At 41.0% G+C, this 8,204-nt stretch overlaps 1 pseudogene; it reads right to left on the reverse strand.

Annotated features, from left to right (window-relative positions):
- LOC102181499 lies at positions 642 to 1,011 on the reverse strand (annotated as a pseudogene).

Raw genomic sequence — 8,204 nt, forward strand, 5'->3', positions numbered from 1 at the left:
GCCTACAATGTGGGAGACTCGGGTTCGATCCCAGGGTCGGGGAAGATTCTCTGGAGAAGGAAATGGCAACCCACTCCAGTACTCGTCTGGAAAATCCCATGGACGAAGGAGCCTGGTAGGCTACTTTGGACACGACTGAGCGACTTCACTTCAAAGTATGAAGGGAGAGAAGAAGACAGCTTCACTCACTTGTGACTTTTTATTACTTGAAAAACTTTCAGTGACTTACCCTTATATATCATTGGCCAGAACTAGCTTAAATAAATTGTGATTCATTCCCTGGAGCTAGATGCATCACCACCGATGCAAAACTGGGGTTCCATTGGCAAAGAAAAAGAGCTTTTAGGGAGGCAATCACGTTGTCTTCCACAACACTAACCCTGTCTCAGTTCAGTTCAGTTCAGTTCAGTCGCTAAGTCGTGTCCGACTCTTTGCGACCCCATGAATCGCAGCACGCCAGGCCTCCCTGTCCATCACCAACTCCCGGAGTTCACTCAGACTCATGTCCATCGAGTCAGTGATGCCATCCAGCCATCTCATTCTCTGTCGTCCCCTTCTCCTCCTGCCCCCAGTCCTTCCCAGCATCAGAGTCTTTTCCAATGAGTCAACTTCTAGTGCTAGCCTTTTTTTTTTTTTTCAAATCCACACTTTTATTTATTTTCAAGAAGCTTAAATTCTCGAAGGGAACAACATCCCACGAATTCTGTGTCCAATGGCCTTAGCAGGAAGATTGCTTCGGAATTTGGCACGAACCATGCCACTGTTTCCATGAGCTTGAGTGATCTTTCCCCAGATTACTCTGGTTTTGTTAGGTTTTCCACCAGGAGTTACTGTGTTGTTCTTTGCTTTGTACACATAAGCACATCTCTTGCCTAAATGGAATTCAGTTTCATCTCGAGCATATACACCTTCAATTTTCAGGAGAGCAGTGTGTTCCCTTTGGTTCCGTAGACCCGGTTTACAGCCAGCAAAAATTGCCTTGGACCACAGCCTTCCAGACATATTTGTCGTTTTATAGTGCTAGCCTAACTCTTGAGTGTCATTTCTTAACTTCCTCTACCCCCTGCCCAAGTTTCTTTTAGTATGCTCACTGGCCTTTCGGTTCCTCAAATGTATCAATTTCTTTCCTGACTCCTGGCCTTCCACATGTGTTGTTCCCTTTGCTGGAGTATCTTTGCTCTTTAAAAGTCTTGTTAGTGCTCATGCTTTTCTTTTTAGATCTTATCAACTATCATACCCTTAGACTGACCTGTCCATTGAGTTGCAATTAGGTTCTTACTCCCCCTAACCTATAACTTTTTACCTCACCCCTAACTTGGCATTTCCTCCCTAGTATTTATCACAAGGTTATTATCTTACCTGTAGTCATGTATTTATTTTATTTCTTACCCAACTAGTAGCTCAGCTGGTAAAGAATCTGCCTGCAATATGGGAGACCTGGGTTCAATCTCTTGATTGGGAAGAGCCCCTGGAGACGGGAAAGGCTACCCACTCTAGTATTCTGGCCTGGAGAATTCCAGGACTATTCCTGGACTATATAGTCCATGGGATCGAAAAGAGTTGAACATGACTGAGTGACTTTCACTTTCACTTTGTGCCTGACTAGAAAGTAAGGTCCACAAGGGCATAGATTGTTTCTTGTTCACTCTTGTACTTCCATTGTCCAGAATGGTACCCAGCACATAATAGGTACTCAAGAATACACAGAAGAACTGTACAAAAAAGATCTTCACAACCAAGATAATCATGACGGTTTGATCACTCACCTAGAGCCAGACATCCTGGAATGGGAAGTCAAGTGGGCCTTAGAAAACATCACTACGAACAAAGCTAGTGGAGGTGATGGAATTCCAGTTGAGCTATTTCAAATCCTGAAAGATGATGTTGTGAAAGTACTGCACCAATATGCCAGCAAATTTGGAAAACTCAGCGGTGGCTACACGACTGGAAAAAGGTCAGTTTTCATTCCAATCCCAAAGAAAGGCAATGCCAAAAAATGCTCAAACTACCGCACAATTGCACTCATCTCACATGCTAGTAAAGTAATGCTCAAAATTCTTCAAGCCAGGCTTCAGCAATACATGAACCGTGAACTTCCCCATGTTCAAACTGGTTTTAGAAAAGGCAGAGGAACCAGAGATCAAATAGCCAACATCCGCTGGATCATGGAAAAAGCAAGAGAGTTCCAGAAAAACAGCTATTTCTGCTTTCTTGACTATGCCAAAGCCTTTGACTGTGTAGATCACAATAAATTGTGGAAAATTCTGAAAGAGATGGGAATACCAGACCACCTGACCTGCCTCTTAAGAAATTTGTATGCAGGTCAGGAAACAACAGTTAGAACTGGACATGGAACAACAGACTGGTTCCAAATAGGAAAAGGAGTACGTCAAGGCTGTATATTGTCACCCTGCTTATTTAACTTCTATGCAGAGTACATCATGAGAAATGCTGGAGTGGAAGAAACACAAGCTAGAATCAAGATAGCAAATATCAATAACCTCAGATATGCAGATGACACCATCCTTATGGCACAAAGTGAAGAGGAACTGAAAACCCTCTTGATGAAAGTGAAAGAGGAGAGTGAAAAAGTTGGCTTAAAGCTCAACATTCAGGAAATGAAGATCATGGCATCTGGTCCCATCACTTCATGGCAAATAGATGGGGAAACAGTGGATACAGTGTCAGGCTTTATTTTTCTGGGCTCCAAAATCACTGCAGATGGTGATTGCAGCCATGAAATTAAAAGACGCTTACTCCTTGGAAGAAAAGTTATGACCAACCTAGACAGCGTATTGAAAAGCAGAGACATTACTTTGCCGACAAAGGTCCGTCTAGTCAAGGCTATGGTTTTTCCTGTGGTCATGTATGGATGTGAGAGTTGGACTGTGAAGAAGGCTGAGCACCGAAGAATTGATGCTTTTGAACTGTGGTGTTGGAGAAGACTCTTGAGAGTCCCTTGGACTGCAAGGAGATCCAACCAGTCCATGCTGAAGGAGATCAGCCCTGGGATTTCTTTGGAAGGAATGATGCTAAAGCTGAAACTCCAGTACTTTGGCCACCTCATGTGAAGAGTTGACTCACTGGAAAAGACTCTGATGCTGGGAGGATTTGTGGCAGGAGGAGAAGGGGACGACAGAGGATGAGATGGCTGGATGGCATCACTGACTCAATGGACGTGAGTCTGAGTGAACTCTGGGAGTTGGTGATGGACAGGGAGGCCTGGCGTGCTGCGATTCATGGGGTCGCAAAGAGTCGGACACGACTGCGACTGAACTGAACTGAACTGACTGAATGTGTGCAGGATGGATGAATAGGGAACAAATGAATGGAAACAAGTATGAAAAGCAAGGTATAGGATTACACACAGGTAAAAGAGGGTAGAATGGGAAAAATTATGTTTTGGTAGGAGAAGATAGGATGGATATAAGTAGCCTCATCTTAGCCATGGCTGACTTTGGGGCCTAAATCTTATGCCCAAGTACAGCAGATACTTTTTACAGTTCTTGGAACTAAATCAGACTCTTTCCTGATTTCTTATATTGGATAATATAATTCCTTGGAAATTGCTTTTGGTCATAATTAGCCTGTTACTTCCATGGACATAGAACTAACCAGATGAAACTCAAAGGAGCAAATTAATTTTTCCTGAATAGAAATTACTTTACAATGGAAAAATATAGATTATGTATGTAGTCCAGAATGCCCAAGGGCAGTCCTTGTGGAAGGTTTTGTACAGTATCATTAAGTAAGTATTGAGCCTAAAAGTGCCAGTCAGTCAAAGCAGAAGCTGAGAGTAATATGAGTTTGACTCACGCACTCTGATAAAAGTTTGGGAAGTAGAGCTCGTGTAAGTCCAGATCCCAGGTGACTTCAAGATTGTTAAAAGCTGTTCAATTGCAATTTAGTTCCTTCCCTAGAAGCATTCCTGATTCCTGGGAGAAATTCTCAAGAAGTATGTATGCTTAAAGAAATACTCAAATTGCCACCCTCTTTTTTGGCTATTCATGCGGAGACTATGGTTCTTTTTAATGCATTACTTCTTTTTAAAATCACTTACAAATAATTTTCTTATGTTATCTGAATTTAAGGTAAATAGATCCACCATGTTTTCTCTTTGAGTTTATGTAAGACTTCTGTTGGGCTTCCCTGGTAGCTCATTGGTAAAGAATCTGCCTGGCAGTGCAGGAGACACAGGTTTAATCCCTGAATTGGGAAGATCTCCCTGGAGAAGGAAATGGCAACCCACTCCCCAGTATTCTAGCCTGAGAAATGCCATGGACAGAGGAGCCTGGTGGGCTACAGTCCTTGGGGTTGCAAAAGAGTCAGACAGATTTAGTGACCAGCAGCAAGACTTTTGTTGAAAGGAATTCATAGTAATACCACCAAGAATCCTCTTTTGATGGGCTATTTTAAGACAGTGAAAGTTACATAAAGATATGATTACTTTTCCTATTTAAGTATGTGTTAAAGATTTTTAAATTGTTACTATGAATATTTTTAAGTACACAAAAGTATAGAATTATAGTATATTCCTTATATCCATCGCCAAGTTAACAGTTATCAATATTTTGCTACATATCCTTTATTCATTTTATTTATTTGTGAGAGTATTTGGAAACAAAGCCTTAGACATGAGATCTTTTCTGCAACATACTTTAGTATTCATCCCTAAACAGTGTTGATATTTGGCTTCCATAAACAAAGGGACATTATCATACCTATCAAAATTAATTTTGATTAACTAATTAATTGCTTGGTATTATAGCCATAATTAAATTTCCCCAAAAGTGTTAAATATTCTATTTAAGTTGATTTGTCTAAACAGTGTTCCAACAGAATCCACATATTGCATTTGGTTGCCAGAGCTTGTATCTTTTAATCTAGAGCATTTCTCCTCCTCACTGCCTTTTTTTATTTTTTAATATTGTTGACTTGTTGCAGGTTAACTGGATTAGTTGTCTTATGGGATGTTTCACATTCTAGATACGTGTGTTTGCTTTCTTGTGATGTCGTTAACACGTTTCTCTATCCTCTCTGAAGTTAGCTCTAGAGCAACACTGCTCAATAGAAGTTTCTGTGATTATAGAAATATTCTACTGGCACTATCCAATACAGTAGCCACTCGCCATTGTGGCTATTGAGCACTTTAGAGGGGACTAGTATGAGTAAGGAACTGAATTTTAATTTTTATTTAGTTTTAGTTAATTTAAATTTAAATATCCATATGTGTCTACCTTACTATGTCCAGCAGCTCTGGAGTCTTAATTGTATTCAACTTCACCTTTCTTGTCAAAAGTGCTTCCTATGAATCACATAGGAAGAAGACATGTGATGGCACCTTTAGTAAGGGTGAGAGAGGTCACTGGGTTCATATGGTGACAGCCTGATCCCTCTAATATGAAGTTCCCCCAAAGGATGTGATTTTAAGATTTTTATAATATATATATGTATAAGCTTCATCTTTATGCAGTTTATGAGAACCAAGGAAAGAGCCCAACATAGCTCATTGAGCTCTTTTATATATTTATAGTAAAAGCCAGAAAGGTAAACTTTTCTCATGTATATATCAGACTGTAAGAAATTGTTAAAAAACATTTCGGAGAAATTCCTTGAAGGAGGAGAAACATTAAAACAAAAATTAGTTTCTGAATCTTGAAGCTGGGCCTGCACTTAAAAAAAAAAAAATCAGTAATCTGGCATTGTGTTATTGCTGAAATAATCCAGATTGTTTTAGGTACTTGAGGTTCCTCCCCTTGCCCACCCCCTGCCTTGAAGTTATTTCTCACAAATACTAATGAACAACTCACTTTGGAAACTCAATTTGCTGGTATTCTTCACATTGGCTAATGAAGAATTCACTGGCATAAAAGATTCTAGAGTCTAACAAATGTGTCTGAGTCCAGACATAAACTAATGGCCTGGGACAGGACACTGAAGATATTTCTCACTTTTTATTGAATACACTGCCCTTGTAGAGACAACTGGCTCTAATAAGTGGGCATGAATGTGATGGAGAGAAGAGCTCCACTTTCCTTATCTGCTGCTTGTCAGATAACATGGGTGGCCCAATGACAATTACAGGGTCTTTTCCCAGAAAATGCAACTATCAGTTCAGTTCAGTTCAGTTCAGATGCTCAGTCGTGTCCAACTCTGCGACCCCATGAATCGCAGCACGCCAGGGCTCCCTGTCCATCACCACTCCCGGAGTTCACTCAAGACTCACGTCCATCGAGTCAGTGATACCATCCAGCCATCTCATTCTCTGTCGTCCCCTTCTCCTCCTGCCACAAACCCTCCCAGCATCAGAGTCTTTTCCAGTGAGTCAACTCTTCACATGAGGTGGCCAAAGTACTGGAGTTTCAGCTTCAGCATCATTCCTTCCAAAGAAATCCCAGGGCTGATCTCCTTCAGCATGGACTGGTTGGATCTCCTTGCAGTCCAAGGGACTCTCAAGAGTCTTCTCCAACACCACAGTTCAAAAGCATCAATTCTTTGGCGCTGAGGCTTCTTCACAGTCCAACTCTCACATCCATACATGACCACTGGAAAAACCATAGCCTTGACTAGACACACCTTTGTCGGCAAAGTAATGTCTCTGCTTTTCAATATGCTATCTAGGTTGGTCATAACTTTTCTTCCAAGGAGTAAGCATCTTTTAATTTCATGGCTGCAGTCACCATCTGCAGTGATTTTGGAGCCCAGAAAAATAAAGCCTGACACTGTTTCCACTGTTTCCCCATCTATTTGCCATGAAGTGATGGGACCGGATGCCATGATCTTCGTTTTCTGAATGTTGAGCTTTAGGCCAACTTCTTCTCTCTCCTCTTTCACTTTCATCAAGAGGGTTTTTAGTTCCTCTTCACTTTGTGCCATAAGGGTGGTGTCATCTGCATATCTGAGGTTATTGATATTTGCTATCTTGATTCTAGCTTGTGTTTCTTCCACTCCAGCATTTCTCATGATGTACTCTGCATAGAAGTTAAATAAGCAGGGTGACAATATACAGCCTTGATGTACTCCTTTTCCTATTTGGAACCAGTCTGTTGTTCCATGTCCAGTTCTAACTGTTGCTTCCTGACCTGCATACAGGTTTCTCAAGAGGCAGGTCAGGTGGTCTGGTATTCCCATCTCTTTCACAATTTTCCTCAGTTGATTGTGATCCACACAGTCAAAGCTTTGGCATAGTCAAGAAAGCAGAAATAGCTGTTTTTCTGGAACTCTCTTGCTTTTTCCATGATCCAGCGGATGTTGGCTATTTGATCTCTGGTTCCTCTGCCTTTTCTAAAACCAGCTTGAACATTGGGAAGTTCACAGTTCATGTATTGCTGAAGCCTGGCTTGAAGAATTTTGAGCATTACTTTACTAGGGTGTGAGATGAGTGCAATTATGCGGTAGTTTGAGCATTTTTTGGCATTGCCTTTCTTTGGGATTGGAATGAAAACTGACCTTTTTCCAGTCCTGTGGCCACTGCTGAGTTTTCCAAATTTGCTGGCATATTGGTGAAGCACTTTTACAGCATCATCTTTCAGGATTTGAAATAGCTCAACTGGAATTCCACCACCTCCACTAGCTTTGTTCGTAGTGATGCTTTCTGAGGCCCACCTGAGTTCCCATTCCAGGATGTCTGGCTCTAGGTGAGTGATTACACCATTGTGATTATCTTGGTGGTGAAGATCTTTTTTGTACAGTTCTATGTATCCTTGCTACCTCTTCTTAATATCTTCTGCTTCTGTTAGGTCCATACCATTTTTGTCCTTTATTGTACCCATCTTTGCATGAAATGTTCCCTTGGTATCTCTAATTTTCTTGAAGAGATTTCTTATCTTCCCCATTCTGTTGTTTTCCTCTATTTCATTGCACTGATCACTGAGGAAGGCTTTCTTATCTCGTCTTGCTATTCTTTGGAACTCTGCATTCAAATGGGTATATCTTTCCTTTTCTCCTTTGCTTTTCACTTCTCTTCTTTTCACAGCTATTTGTAAGGCCTCCCCAGACAGCCATTTTGCTTTTTTGCATTTCTTTTCCATGGGGATGGTCTTGATCCCTGTCTCCTATACAATGTCACAAACCTCATTCCATAATTCATCAGGCACTCTATCTATCAGATCTAGTCCCTTAACTCACTTCCACTATATAATATGGGATTTGATTTAGGTCATCCCGGAATGGTCTAGTAGTTTTCCCTACTTTTTTCAATTTTA

The sequence above is a fragment of the Capra hircus genome, chromosome 8 (genome assembly GCF_001704415.2).
Source record: "Capra hircus breed San Clemente chromosome 8, ASM170441v1, whole genome shotgun sequence".
NCBI classification, from domain to species: domain Eukaryota; kingdom Metazoa; phylum Chordata; class Mammalia; order Artiodactyla; family Bovidae; genus Capra; species Capra hircus.